Source organism: Lucilia cuprina, chromosome X (assembly GCF_022045245.1).
Source record: "Lucilia cuprina isolate Lc7/37 chromosome X, ASM2204524v1, whole genome shotgun sequence".
Taxonomy (NCBI): Eukaryota; Metazoa; Arthropoda; class Insecta; order Diptera; family Calliphoridae; genus Lucilia; species Lucilia cuprina.
Genome location: NC_060949.1, coordinates 3,906,703 through 3,923,375, shown reverse-complemented (window position 1 = coordinate 3,923,375; position 16,673 = coordinate 3,906,703). Strand labels below are relative to the sequence as shown.

Here is a 16,673-nt window from a genome sequence, read left to right as displayed (position 1 = left end):
AGATAAAACCAAAATTTAATATTGGTATTTAATAGATTTCTTCAGGTATCTATAAATAATAATCTTTGTTATAAAGATTAGTTTTTAAGCATTCCATGATATATTTTTGGTATTGTTCTTCTGTTTCTAATTGAATTATCTGGATCTTAAGTCCCATTTCGTACCACTATGATCGATATTTTCCAACAAAGTTGGCTAGTATATATAATTGTAGATATTAGCATTAATATATTTTAAATTTTCAAGACATCGTAGCGGTGTACAACTACAAAACATGCCTTAACAAAACGTCATCCTATACAGTAGATTTTAGTTTTTACTACTCATAACATTCACGATTATGTTGCCCATTACAACACTGTATGTAAAAAATTTTCAGCTTATTTTGATCATAGTAGATAATATTTAAACATATATCAATATTTTTGAGTTAGACCATAATGATATGGTGACATTCAGCCTAGAGGCCATTGGTTATAAAAATAATGATTCCACTATATTGAATGACGTTTCTTCGAGACATGCTTTTAAACTTCCACAATATATTGAAAACTTAAAATGTATAACAGCTGATATCTAAAACAATATATAGAAGACAAATATCCCCGAAAATTTTGACCCTAGTATTATAAAAATGGACTTGAGTTTCAATAAATTGAATTAGCGATAGAAGAATGATTCCAACAATATATCTTGGAACGTTTAAATACAGATTCTTGTAATAAAAAATATTATTTTTAGATACCCCAAGGGGTATATTTTAAAGTTTTAAAAAACGTTATATTAAAGCTAAGGACTGTCTAAAGAATTTAACAAATTAATTTATTAATTTTGCATACAAAATATGTTATTAAATTTGGTTTCTTCTCATATTATACCTAAATTCGAATACTTATGAGAGACACTGTATATGGTTGACATCATTTTTTCCAATGGGCACATTATAGAGTAGAAATACAAACCTGCGGATGCGGTTGCGTTTTCTGCTTCTCAGAGAAAATGTAAATTAAATGGAGTGCGGCTGCGGATTTTGTATCCATTTTATTGTTTTTGTATTTCATAGTTTATTTATTCACCACATGGTTTTTGTTCATTAAAAGTATGAATGGCATGGCAACTCTAAATATAAATGATGGAAAATGGGTAAACAAATTAAAATAAATTTTAATTTGGTGCGGAAAAAAATATCCGTCTCCGCAGCCGCAATATTGTATTTCTACCCATAGATAGAACATATCTTAACCGCAACAGAAAAGAGGTCATCAACACCATTAGGCAACCCATTAACAACAATATCGGCACGATTAAGTCTTTTGTGCAAAATATTATTCTCCAACGCAGTTAGCTTTCTGGTTGTCGATACTATGTATAAGTTTGTTGCAGTCAACAATCTTAGACTTCATTTCTTATTTATTAAAAAATAAATATAAAGATATTCAAATTTGTGAGGAAAATATATTCTATTCCGGCAGCTTAATTTGCAAAATTTAAGTAAGTGCCTGAAGTTAAGTAAAACTTAATTTTTTGTGAAAAATAAACATAAAAAAGTACATATTCATGAAAATATTATATAACGAATGAATGAATATTTGTTGGGAATGGATAATTCTACTCCGGCGGAGTAATTTTTAATATTTGGCCATAATGTAGCAGCCGCCGGACGGGTAAATACCTCATATGGGTTTTGTTATATAAAGCGTTCCGGAACAGACTTTTTTAGTTAAACTTTTTATCTACATAGTGTATATATAAAACAATATTGTTTAATATGTTAACATTTAATAGATTTCAAATTAAGCCATAACGTAGAAGTCAGTTGCAGCCAGCCGGGTAAATACTTCATATGCGTTTCTAAATATTAAGTGTTCCGGAAGAGATTTTTTTTAGTTAATCACGTTATCTACACAATTTTAATATAAAATATAAATCAATATTTTTTGATATGTTAACATTTAATAGAAAATTTTTTTAAATAACATATTTGTATACATACCAATTATGTCATTAATTAAATAACATGATATTTGTTTAAGAGATTATTGGTATTTTCAGATTTTTACATAAATAATTTAAAATATTAACGAAGTTTTTCTCCGTTTAACGGACATTTTTAAAAATAATAATGTAAACAATAACAACCTTTAACAGCTACGGAAACCATGAGAATTAAGAAAAAATATCAGCTGATTGAATAACACCGCCTTATATTAATTGGCCTTGGTACCATCTATATTAGGTGAAGTCATTTCAACATCTGATTGTTTTTTTGTCCGTGTAAATTTAGACCGAAGCTGTCAAACTCCATATAAAAAAATTCTCTTTCAAACCCGACGCTGTCAAACTACATATATAAAAAATTTCATTAATTCTCCGCAAAATGAAATGACTTCACCTTAGGGTTCTATAAATCGACTTTCGAATAATCGAACAATCGACTTTTTGTCGAAAAAAGTCGAAGTCGACAATCGTCTGTGAAAAAAATCGAAAAGTCGACTTTGTTAATAAAAGTCGAAAACCCGAAAAGTTGAAAATAGTCGAAAACCCGAAAAGTCGAAAAAAGTCGAAATGTCGGAAGAAGTCGGAAAAAGTCGAAAAAAAGTCGGAAAAAGTCGAAAACTCGAATACTGTAGAAACAAGTCAAAATTAGTCGAAAATTAGAACTAGGGTTCTATAGTTGAAACGAAAAGTCGTTTTTCCAACGTTTTTCGACTTTTAGATATTTCGACTATAAGTATTTTATAAATAGTCGACTTTTCAATTTTTTTTATTTTTTTTTCGGCTTCTTTCGACTTTTTTCCGACTATTTTTTGACTTTTTTTCATTCAGTTAAAAGTCGACTTTTCTACTTTTAGCATTTAATGAAAAGTCGATTTTTCGACTTTTTCCGACGTTTTTCGACTTTTTGACAATTTTTCACAAAGTATACTGAGATGTCACTTTCGACATTTGTAAAAGTCTAAAATCAGCATTTGTTTGATTTTGAAATTGTTTGGTGAGAAGAGGTATATAAAATACAGCTAAAAAATCATTAAAATCGTTTTGTGCGAAAGAGAGGGAAATAGTTTTTTGCTCGTGACGTCTCTGTATACCATGTGCTTTTATCAACATTTTTGTCCTGGGGTCAATATTTGACCAGCTGGATCAAAGGATAAAAAGGTAATTTTTAAGTTTTTATGATTTTTTTAATATTTTTTTTAAAGAATAAAATTTTGGGCGGAATGTACTGAGTTCGACCTCAGTATGTTTCGACTTTTTATTTTTTATAAATATTCTATATATATAACTCTACTAACAAAACAACTTATTTCCAACCAAACAATATTGTCTTTTGGAACATCTCAAATAAAAACAAGTAAGAGTGTTATAATCGACAATGCCGAATCTTATATACCCACCATAAGACCTCGTTCGACTCGAATTTAACTTACTTATGTCAAATTTCATCTATATACTCATATTTTTAGGCCAGTTATATGCATTAAAGTAATTTTCTGAAGGGAACCTTAGACAAAATTTGGTTCGTATTAAATTTATTTATGTCGAATTTTATCGCTACACTCGTATTTTTAAGGCATAAATGAGCGTTGCAGTCATTTCTGAAGGGGACCTTATATGGAAGGTAGGGTTAATCATAGACCGATCCTCATAACATTTTTTAGATAGATTTTGACTCGTATGAAACTTACCTATTTTGAATTTCATCTATATAGTATTTTTAAGCCAGTAATAAGTAATTTTTTTAAGGGGACTTTATATGGGGGTACGGTCAATTATGGACCAATCCTCATAAATTCCAACCCTCTAGCTTTTTCCATTTGGACTCTATCGTGATTTCAATAGACAGATGGATGTACAGGTAAGGCTAGGATCCAGAATATATATACTTTTGTGGGTCTATGACCAACCTCCCATATTTTTTGATGGTGGGCATAATAAATACTTTTTCTGGTAATATTTTAAGCACTTTACTTAAGCCGGCTTTATACGATCACACAAGAAATATGATACGTCAAAATTTTGTGTAGAATTTTTGGGATCGTCTAAACGCAATATGTAATGAAACCATCACACATTGAGAGAGAATACGGATGGAACATTTGACAGTCGTATGGCTGTCTTCATTTTTTAAAATGATTCAAAAAACAAGCAGGTCTCATTAGATCAGGGATGTATTTTTATGTAAACACATTTGAAAAAGTGAAACAGCTGTTTCCATCTTACTTTTTTGTTGTTTTATACCAATCGTGTAAACACAAAAAATATAAATCACGGATGGAATTTCATTTTAATTTTTCATTAGACTTGTCGTACGTAAAGTGTGATCGTCTGAAGGGCCCTTTAATGATTTCTGGTGTTTTTTCTAATGAAGTAAATATTTTGCTGGGCGCTACGACAACATTGCGAAATAATGTAAACGATAACATAGAAATCTTTATTTACAAAGCAAGCATAACAAATAAGCAGATCTTTTTAAGTAAATATTTTGCTGGACGCTAGCACAACATTGCGAAATAATGTAAACGATAACATAGAAATCGTTATTTACAAATCAAGCATAACAAATAAGCAGATGTTTGGGATAAATTGTGTTAATATTTTAGTTTAGCTAAAAAATTTGATTGATAATAGAAGTACGTAAGATAAATATAGCTAGTAAACATCTGCATGGGTATACTTGTTTTTAAATTCGCAGCACTGCGTAGTATCAAAATACACGTACACTTTTGTGAAAATATTAAACAAGCATGTGCAGGATGTGTAGGTTCGAACAAATGAGTTATACTTGATATACGGAATATTACTCGTCTTGCTCATTGAGAGTTGTGTAGTGTTTGATTTAATTAGGCAAAAACATCCTAATAATAGCAAAAACATCTAGAAATCTACGAGTGATCAGTGTGATCAGTTCGAACTTTTACGTACAAACAGGCTTTATGCTTTGTAAACATAGTACTTCGCTAAACTACACGATCGTAAACGAACCTCTTAACAAGGGCGTAAAAAATACAAACATTTTATTTAGTTGCTTCAAAACATTCAACAAAGTATGTTGATGTCGTTTTTTTTTAATTACAATTTATTACAAATTATGAAATTTATTACAGATTATGGAAAACATATGAGTGAAAAAATTTTTAAATATTTTATAGCAGCGTTGCGCGTTATTGTTCTGATTATTGTTCTGATTACGAAGATTTTCCGCAATTCACACGTACATAACCCGATCGTAAATAAAACTCATTGCAAGAGCGTAAATTACAAAAATTATCTTTAGTTGCTTGACAGCATTCAACAAAGTAGGTTGATGTCGCTTTGTTTCAGAAATTGCGAACAAAACGTGTAAGAACAACAACACCACTTGCAAACAAGAGAGAAACTCATACACTCCAAAAACTTTTTAGGAATGCATAATAATAAAAATACATAAAAACGATATTTTTAATACTTTTTTTAAACATTTTATATTCAAAAATCAAAATTTTGTGAAGAAATAACCATTTTTCTTTTCTTTGGATATGTTTTTTTTTTTTTGTAAAATTTACTATTTTACTTGTTATAAAACTTGACCATAACAAGCGTAATTAGGAAATATTTTTCTAAGTGTTTTTTTTTAGTATTTTCTCACCACTACAATAACAGTTCCTATTTCTGCGCTTGGCTGTTTTATAGCCATTGATTATTTGCATTTTGTCGATTAAAAGTTAACTCTAAGTTATACTAATTGTATTTTATTCTTGTAACAATGCATTTTGTTTAAATTAACACAAATTTTAATAAAATCACTCATAAATTGTCTCGAAACATTTCGAAATTTCGATTCCGATTTGTTTTTCACTCTTAACTCTATTGTCTCTGTTTCTTTTATATTTGTTTGCTATTACACGTGTATTTTTGTATGTAGATGATCAACTGCTTTTTAAACTTCGGCCGCACAACAGACAGTATTCATAAAATAAATGGGTGACTTGTAAGTAATTTTTTACGCACTCGTGCAGATGTCTAATAGCTAGTAGAATACCGACTTTTTTTCTACATATCGATTTTTCGACTTTGTTCGACTTTTTCCTACTTTTCGACTTTTTTTACTCTTTCCGATTATTTTCATAGACGATAGTGAAGCTATCGATTTTTTGAAACAAAATAGTCGACATAGACTTTTCGACTTTTTTCGACAAAATGTCGATTGTTTGATTATTCGAAAGTCGATTTATAGAACCCTAGACGCACATAAAGAAAACAACCCGACGAAAACAAACAGTAACAGCAGTTTTATCAATATTGTTTTGGTGTGATGAGTTCTTTATTTATTTATTTATTTATTTATTTATTTATTTATTTATTTAACGTTTTATTGATATTATTGAATCTGCCTTATTTTAAAGGCCTAACAATAAGTAATTAAATCTTAAAAACTAAAAGAGTTTACTCTCTGATGAGAGCAAAATTTATTGAATGATCCTCGTCCTAGCGGGGTGTAGATTGGCACTGTGTGAGATGTCTTACAAGCGGATTAGGATGGGTCTGTAATTGAAATTTAAAATTTTAGATACAAAGTGAATCTTAATATATACTCCATGTAAATAAAAGTAAAGAAATAATAAAGATTTTGAAAAATGAAACAAATAATGGATCGTTAGGTGTATCGAAATAACCTCCAAGAACTTTTGCGCTCATAAACTGTGCTATAAATGTCAACTAATTGAAAATATTTACGGGATAATGTATAAATGATAAATAGGTGATAAATAGGTTTGAATATTAAGAATTAACATACTAGCGAGTATTACATTTGTTTAGCAGTTTATGTCGTTGATTCACCTTTATTAAAATTCCCATTATTTTTTACAATTACTCAGAAAAATTTTTTTCAAATAAATTTTTTTACGTATTAATTGATAATTTTTCTCGATATATTTTACAATTAAAATAAATATTAAATATCAAACATTCTTATATGCAAAAATTACTTTCGGCAAACAAGAACTTATCTTTATATTTAACAACAGGGATTTCTCTATGTGTAACTTCATCAAAAAACTTCCAAGCTCTCATTTTCTTAGTTTAGAAGTTACGTACGTGTGTTAGAAAATAAACCAGAGAGCTCAATTGAGAGCTCGCTGCGCTTGTATGTTCTAAATGAATTCCAAGGTAAGTAACATAATCGGAATGTGGAATATTAATATTGTTAAGTGTGACAGGTGGACAATTCCCTCTTCTTAGTGCGAAAGTAACATGTTTACTCTTTAATTCGTTCACCCGTATCCTCCATTTTTTCAACCATGTCTTTACACATCTAAGTGTGAGCTGATAACTGCGGTATCATCAGCAAAGGTAGAAATTATCAATCTATCGCAGGAAGGTAATTAGAGTGAAAGTCCGAGAACACTTCCTTGTGGAACACCTTGTGGATTTTGTAGCAATTTATGAGTACATGGTGGTAGTAAATGTTTGATTTTATAGATTAGTCCCTTATACCATACTTTATCAAAAGCTTGAGCAACATCCAAAAATATTGCAGAACAATATCTCTTTAATTCAAAAGATTTTCTTATCCCGCCAGTTTGACGATTAACCTGTTCGATGGTTCCATAATGTTCACGGAAACCAAACTGGTGGACTGGGATGATGTTCTGCTCATTTAAATATAGAATTATTATTTTTTTTTTTTTTGGAATATTTTCTCGAACAGCTTTAAGAGGCAGGGAAGTAGACTAATAGGTCTGTACGTAATATCTTTGCCTTTGGCAGGGAAGTAACATAATTATCTGGGAAATTTTCCAATTTTTAGGATAAACTCCCAGTTTTAAGATCGCGTTAAATAAAACTGCTAGCAACAATATTGCCAACTTTGGTAGGTTTTTAATCATTGACGGTGTTACTAAGTCATATCCTGGTGACTTTTTTACATTTAAGCTTTCTTTAATTGTTAAACTGATATCTTCCGGACTAATATCGATTTGGTGCGCACTCATTATAACTGGTGCTGGGATTTCTTCCAACTCGAAATCATTTGGCTGAAATACGTGACTTAAGTGCTCAGCAAATACATTGGCTTTTTCAGTAGCACTTCGTGCCCAAGTTTCGTCTGTTTTTCTTAATGAACTTTGTGACTTAATGTTATTTGTTGCCTTCCAAAGGGAGAAATTTGTATATTTACTAATTGTCAGACTTTCAACATAATTTTTACTTATGCATATTTTTACTCTTTTAATCGAAGGGCTCTTCTCAGTCTTCTTGTAGATAGCCTCTGCTTTGCAACAGGAGATCTATTTTGTTGCCACTCTAAATTTTCTTTTTTTCTAGAAGAAGTCGTTCAATATCAGAGTTTTTTGTAAGCGTATTAGCTTTTGGGGATATTTGGCACTTAGAATGAAGTGAAGCCGAAGACATCAGATCTAGATAAATACTAACGTATTTATCTAGATCTTCCTCACAATGGAAATTAGGATTAGTGTGGATATGACTGCTAATAAATTTCCTATATTTTAGCCAATTTGTCTCAACATATATGAACCTGTTATCTCACTTTTTCTGTAGTAATTTACTATTACAGGAGAGTGGTCAGAAGATAAATCATAGGATATTGAATTTCTACTAATGTTTTTACATATGGCAAAATCCATTGGATGTGGATTTTTTTAAGATCTGTTGGCTAATAAGTAGGATAACCTGGAGATATGAAATCCAAAAAATTATTGCGATCAACTAAAGCTTTGTCAGCTATCTACCTCTAGGGTCTATCAATCGTGAACCCCAGTATGTATGTTTGGCGTTATTTTTGTTAACAAATATGTGTTCTTGCACGTAGAAAAGACGCAAAAACTGGTTTTCATTATTTACATTTTTAATATGTGCTTATTCACGTGGAAAAGATTCAAAAAGTTGATTTTCATGATTTACATTAAAACATTATTTTTGATGTTACTATGGCCATATGATATATAATAATATATATAAATGATATATAACTACTATCGGACGATAAAGACCTTTATAGAACTTTAAGTTAAAAATATAAAAATCGGATGGCATACATTTTTTGTGGATTTTGACGTTCTAGGGGGGAATACAATAACAAACTTTTTTTCACGATAAATCTTACTGTGACAGTATAAAGAATATGGTATATAACTACTATTGGACGATCTTGTGCACGATAAAAACATATATACTTTAACCTGAAAGTATAAAAATCCAATGGCATACATTTTTTAGTGGATTTCTCTTGGTAATTAGAAACAAGACGTTGTTGTTTGTTTGAATATAAAAAAAAATGAGAGTGAAAAATGTTAAGTATTACAATATTTTAAAGTATTGAAAATACAAAACAAAAGTTATGTGATTCAAAACTATTTTGTTTAGCAAAGTGTTATTTTATAAGGTACATTTGGATTTCCAACACCTCTTCTCAAAATGTATTTTGAAAATTAAATAGGTCTGAGACCCATAAGGTTACAGCACTGTATGAGTTTTGGTTTATAGGGAGCTTAACAAATCTTCAGGAATTTCATCCGTAGGTAAATATTCAATATTTATATCGCCTCTTTCAATGGTTTCTCTTATAAAATGATGGCGGATGTTAACATTTTTGGTTCTATTGTGAAACACGGGATTTTTGCACAATTTACTAGCACCTTGGTTATCGTTGTAAATATTCACCGGTCCCTGCAATGATAAAATAGTAAATAGAAAACGTTTTAAATTTATTGCTTCTCTGGAAGATACGGTTATAGGCACATATTCCACCTCCGTAGTCGATAATACAACTTTTAGTTGTTTTCGAGATTCACAGCCCATTACAGACAATCAAAATGTACAGTTAAATTTTTGAAACTTCAATGTATAGGTATTTATTTTCAACAATTCAAAAATTAGGAACGTAATAAAAATATGAAAAAATATTAATAATCCGGACATTAAAGGGGATTTCCGTTTTTAAGTAGATCGTGCTTTTTACCGGTTTAGAGCTGTCACAAAAACTATAAACATAGTGAAATGGTAGACACGGTCATTACTATGTTATCACATTATTTTTAGACCGTTTTTTTTTTCAAATTAATAATTTAAATACTTTGTTTAAAAATTGTAACAAATTTAGTTTGTAACTTGTTTTAAGTATATTTGCGACCACTGATTAGAGTTGTCAATTATTCGTATTTAAAATTATTCGAATAAAAGTTGCAAAAAAATTTTTTATTCGATTAGTCGATTAAATTTTGAAAATTCGTCGATTATTTTTATTCGAATAATTTAAAGAAAATATTAATAAAACCCAATTTTAGTTTAATTATTAACAAATTAGTTTAAACAAAAAAACAAAAAACAAATAACAATTCATTAATAATAACTAAAAAATAAAATCATATAAAAAAAGAGATCATATAAAAACATTTTCCAAATTTTAGTTATTTCTGTTGAAATAATCTTTTAAAAACAATAAATAAACACAAAAGTGCACTGTCGAAAAGTAAGAAGGGCTGTTCTGGTCGACACGTGGAGCACAAAACACGATGTACGGGTACTCTGCGTCACTCAGTTCTCGAGTATATCATTCAGTTCTCTAGTGTATCCTTTTGCTGTAATCCTTGTTTAAGAAAACCAAATATTTTGAATTGAATAAAAATTGTTTATTTATAAAATCGAAGGACAACTGGCATTATTTAATTAAAATCGACCCCTGGATTAGCTGAGTCTCACTCTGGTACAAACTGTTATAACACATTTCTATATTTATTAATTATTTTAAAATATACCAGCGTTATTTTATCAATATTACAATAAAAGATTTGTAAAAAGTGATTTTAATATATTATTCGAATATTCGATTAATCGTCAAAAATAGTTCGAATTATTTTTTATTCTAAATTGGAAATTTTTTATTCGTTCGAAGAAAAACAAAAATTATTCCTCGATTAATCGAATAATTTTTATTCAAATGACAACCCCACCACTGATGTTTAATTGATTATTACAAATATAACAATAAATATAGTAAAATTGTTTGATTTAAAATTAATTCAGAGCACTTTTAACCGTTAACCGTTTTTTTAACATAGTCTTAAAAACTTAGAGTTCCCAAATTGATACAGCGACCGTAAATGGTTTAAATACGTATCCTGTATAAGAACGACGATCATGTACTGATCGCCGTTTGTCGATTAAGCCTGTCTGTTGAAATGAGTTTTTAGAGGTCCCCAGATATCGTCGAGATCCGAATCTTCAATAATTCAGTTAGACATGTGTAGATGTTTGTTCAATTGTTCTTTTAAATAATCATTTGCGTTTTTGTTTAAATTGTTTTATTTAAATGTTTGGTTTTGTCCTTTTTTGTGTTTTTAATTTAAATTTTTTATGTCCGCTAGTGCGGATTAAATTTACATTTTCCAGGTTTCTTGTCTAGAACATAGTAACAGTTTGAAGTATTTAACATTTGGAATTCTACTAGTCCATATTTTGAAGTCTCTCCATTCAAAATCGACTGTGAATTCGTGCATTATACCTTGATTCTTCAAATACTCTTCAATGTTATTACTTGTGTATTCTCCTCTATTATCTGTTCTTATGATTTTTATAGCATTCTCTTTTTGTTTTACCACCATATTCTTGAATTCGATAAATTTCTCCAAAACTTCGGACTTATTTTTGCTGAAGTACACCTCACAGCAACGACTTTTATCGTCTATAAAAGTAACAAGATATTTACTTCCTCCTAATGAGTTATTTCGCATAGGACCACAAACGTCGCCATGTATCAGTTCCAAATGCTTTGATGTTTCATTACCATCAAAGCATGGTTGCTATTTTCATTTACTGTACGACGAGCATTGTACTCTTCAAGTAGTTTTATCATAAAATATTCGAGTGACATCAACGTTTCTTGAGTTTCTATAGCTGTACGGAAGGATTCATAATCTTCGGGGATGCTATATAGAATTAGGATACTTAATAATAGATCTGGAATATTGATATTCATTTTACGTAATTTATCGACTATTTCGAAAAATTTGTCAATGTATTCCTTCATATATTCAATGCATTCCTTCATATATTCTATCGAAAAATTTGCTTTTTCGATAGAGTTACCAGTTTCGCATTCTGTTACCTTTGCAGCCGGCGATGATGGCTGTTCAAACATATTTGAACATAGTTTAAAATCTTATTTTGGTGCATGTGTTTGGTCATAAAAACTATTCGATTAGTTCACTTGAGTTATGACAACCTTTAGTAATGATAAGAATGCTAGTACTAAGATGCACATTAATTCTCTTGTTTATGTAACGCATAGACATTATGAGATATAATTAGAAATAGATGATATTCTTATCACTAGCGCACATGAAAACCCACCCTGAAATGGGAATATGAAATTGATAAGATTGAATGCATAAAAAGAGTGCATGAGGTCTTATCTTAGTTCTAAGTTAGTTTTAAGATAAGTTTAATAGGTCTTAAGTTTTTAGTTTTAAAAATAAATTTAGTGTTATTCAAGATTCGTAAGAGTGCTTTACAACCATTCGCGGTCTTGTAACATTCAGCGGTAAAATTTGTATTTTTACTTGGCTTTTGATAGTCTGCAGTTACATATTTCCATGTATTGTTCTTAACTAACCACGCCTGCATCTATATTTTCAATTCTCGAAACTGTCACGTTCAAGTGAATCGATCTTGAAACTATTTCCTACCATTTTTAATGACTCTTAAATTTTCTCTAATTTTAACTAGGATTCTTCAACAAGCCAAACCATTGTTGATTTCTTAATACAATACAATAAGGAAGTGTATGTAATTCTATTTCTCGATATACAACTTAGGGTTTTATCGTGCAAAAGATCGTCCGATTAGTATATTTGTCTCTCATAAGTATTCGAATTTAGGTATAATATGAAAAGAAACAAAATTTAATAATATTTCTTGTGTGCAAAATAAATAAATAAATAAATTTGTTATATTGTCTAGAAAGTACTTAGATTTATCACACACTTTATATCACATGTGACTGTTAGAACAATGCTGGAAGTGTCCGGAAGATGTGACTAGGATATCATGGAAATGTCTGGAAGGTGTTGACAAGGTATAAATAACGCCGACAAGAGAACAAATCAGTCAGTCCTATATAAAACGTCGTTAAAAAAGTTTAATAAAGGCAAGTGTGCTATCGTGTACTAAGTATATAAGTTGCATTGTTATATAAAAGTGCTTGTGTACGAAACTGTGTAAATAACGAGTTGTTGTAATTTAAAAACTAATTGGCGCTTTTATTTGCAATAAAAAGAATCCGGTTTATTTCAAAGGGAAATAAACAAACGTTTTAAAAGGTAAAACGTAACAATATCATTAAAAATTCGATTTTTGGCAATAATTGTATTTTTATTTGCTCGAGAAGATCTCTATTTAAAATCAGCAAAATTGGTCTATAAATAACGGAGATATGAACAAAAATCCGAGACAACCTCTGAAATGTATTTGGAGTTGTATTTGGTTTTATTCAGCTGTGTATTTATTTTGTATGTTTGATTACTGTTTTGTTCTCACGAAGGTGATGGGTATAACAAGAACAAGGAGATAAAGCAGTAATATGTTGGTAATACATCTTATATTTGTTTGAGGGTGGTAATACAGTTTGACGGTGGTATTACAGTACAACCGGATTCTTTTATTTGCAATAAAAAGAATCCTGTTTATTGCAAAGGGAAATAAATAAACGTTTTAAAAGGTAAAACGTAACAATATCATTAAAAATTCGATTTTTGGCAATAATTGTATTTTCATACCCTTCACCTACGTGAGAAGGATATATGTATATATATAAGTTTGTCATTCCGTTTGTAATTTTTATAATATAATTTTCCGACCCCATAAAGTATATATATTCTGGATCCTTATAGATAGCGGAGTCGATTAAGCCTGTCTGTCTGTTGAAATCAGTTTTTAGAGGTCCCCAGATATCGGCGAGATCCGAATCTTCAATAATTCAGTTAGACATGCTTTCGAGAAGATCGTTATTTAAAATCAGCAAAATCGGTCTATAAATATCGGAGATATGAACAAAAATCCGAGACAACTTCTGAAAATTTCATCAAAAAAGCCATATTTTTTTCATGCTTTGTTAAAAAAGCAACAACAACACTGTGATTTGGATAAAGATGTACATGTGCATGTGGAGATGTATTTAGTTTTATTCAGTTGTGTATTTTTTTTGTATGTTTGATTGCTGTTTTGTTCTCACGAAGGTGATGGGTATAACAAGAACAAGGAGATAAAGCAGTAATATGTTGGTAATATATCTCATATTTGTTTGATGGTGGTAATAGAGTTTGACGGTGGTATTACAGTACAACGGTTAATATTTCTTTCTGCTACAGTTTATATTTGTTTATGTGTATGTTATGTGTGACATGTGTGCAGAGATACAAAATAAATAAGAACTGTTTTTTAAAACATACTTGGTGAAGGGTATATAAGATTAGGCACAGCCGAATATAGAAATAATACTTGTTTTTCTCCTTTTTTCTAGAGATGAAACCAAAATTTGTTATTGGGACTTAATGTACCACTTGGGGTATCTAAAAATTTTTGTTACAACAATCTGTATTTAAATGTTTCGAGATATATTATTGGGAACATTCTTCTATCGCTAATTCAATTTATTTAAACTTAGGTCCATTTTTATTATGCTAGGGTCACAAATTTTCGGGGAAACTTGTCTTCTATATATTGTTTTAGATATCAGCATTTATACATTTTAAGTTTTCAATATATTGTGGGTACACTTCCACTCCAAAACATGCCTCGAAGAAACGCAATTCAATATAGTGGAATCATTCATAACAAATGGCTTCCAAGCTAGTCACCATATCACTATGGTCTAATTCAGAAATATTGATATCTGTTTAAATATTATTTACTATGATCAAAATATCCCAAAAGTTTTGGACTTATAGTGTTATTGTATTGGGCAACATAACCGTGAATGTTTTGAGAAGTAAAAACTGAAATCAACTGTATAGGATGTCGTTTTGTTAAGGCATGTTTTGGAGTTGTATACCGCTACGATGTCTTGATACATACCAGCCAACTTTGCCGGAAAATATCGACCCTAGCGGTACGAAAAAAGACTTAAGATAATTCAATTAGAAACAGAAGAAGCATACCAAAAATATATCTTGGAACGTTTAGATACAGATCCTTATAACAAAAATTGTTATTTTAAGATACCTCAAGGAGTCTATTAAATCGCAATATTAAATTTTGGTTTTATCTCTGAAAAAAAAAGAAAAACATGGAAATATGGTCAAAAATCATTTAAATAATATATGAAAAGATGGTACAAATATTCCAATATTGTCGACCAAATGTTTTGCAAAATAGGGTCAAATATGAAATACAGGAAAAATTCGAATACTTTTGTGAGGAAATTTTATGGACTTTTTTAAAAAAAATTTAAATTTATTTAAGTAAATGTAATTTATCAAAATTTTAAACAATGTGATATTAAACCTTATGACTCTCTAGACAATATATCAAATTTAATTATTCATTTTACACACAATAAATATTATAAAAGTATGTTTCTTTGTAAAGTACACTTAAATTCGAATACATACGTGAGACACTGTGTATCACTTTATATATACGGCCAAGGTAACATATTTTGTAAACAAAGTTTGTTGTTGTAATACACAAAATAGCACGATGAAATCCATACAAAACTATATGCCATTCGATTTCTAACTTAAAGTTGTAAATAGGTTTTTATCGTACACAAGATCGTCCGATATCAGTTATATATAATTTTATTTATACGGCCAAAGTAACATATTTTGTAAAAAAAACTTTTTTGTTATAGTACACACCCTAGAACAACGATCGGCAGCTCCTATACACAGTGGCCGTTTCTTAATTTAATCATTTGAACAGCTCACTATTTTTTAAGCTTGCTATTTGTGGCCTTACTCGTCAAAAATGATTATGTTGCCATTTTTGTTTTCTAAAAGCACACCAATATTTGTCATATTTTCAATTAATTATTAGTTCACAATAATAAGATCACATAATTAATAAAAATTATTTCATTTTTATAAAATGTTATTTTCCAAATTACTTTTTAAATGAAAAAGAACGAAAATATAATAATGAAGAGATGTATTAATAACAGTATTTGCTACTTATAAACTACAACCTAATGTATTTTGTTTTTGGAATAATTTAAGATTGTGTCAAAATCATATGGTTTTTGCTTATAAAATTTAACAAAAATCTGTTTTAACAACAATGTGAACAAAATTTATATAAAAACAAGTAAACATATATAAAAACAAGTAAGAGTGTTATATTAGGCAGTCCCGAATCTCATAAACCCACCATCAAATCGTCTAACATATACCGTAAAAAGAAATGCTCCCTTATATATATTTCGATGTGTTCCAAACAGAATGACAAAATCAATATACCCCCATATTTTTGATAGTGGGTATAACAAGTAAGACACCTATATTCGGCTGTGCCGAATCTTATATACAAATCACCATGGTGTGTTAAAATAACAATCAGTACCAAAAAGTACTCCTCTTGGAGTATCTAAAAATAATATTTTTGTTACAACAATCTGTATTTAAACGTTTCAAGATATATTATTGGGATCATTCTTCTCGCTAATTCAATTTATTAAAACT

General features: G+C 29.5%; 1 long non-coding RNA gene across 3 annotated transcripts in view; it reads left to right on the top strand.

Moving 5' to 3' along the window:
* The first annotated feature begins 1,101 nt into the window (after positions 1-1,101).
* The window catches only part of LOC124421278, a 42,936-nt gene continuing 27,364 nt past the window's right edge, over positions 1,102-16,673 (top strand). The window contains exon 1 of one of the 3 annotated variants that reach the window (XR_006941548.1): positions 1,102-1,491. This is a non-coding gene — a long non-coding RNA (uncharacterized LOC124421278). Of the gene's footprint in view, positions 1,492-3,047; positions 3,157-13,087; positions 13,317-16,673 lie in introns of those variants that run through there. The other 2 variants (XR_006941549.1, XR_006941550.1) reach the window with 2 other exon arrangements.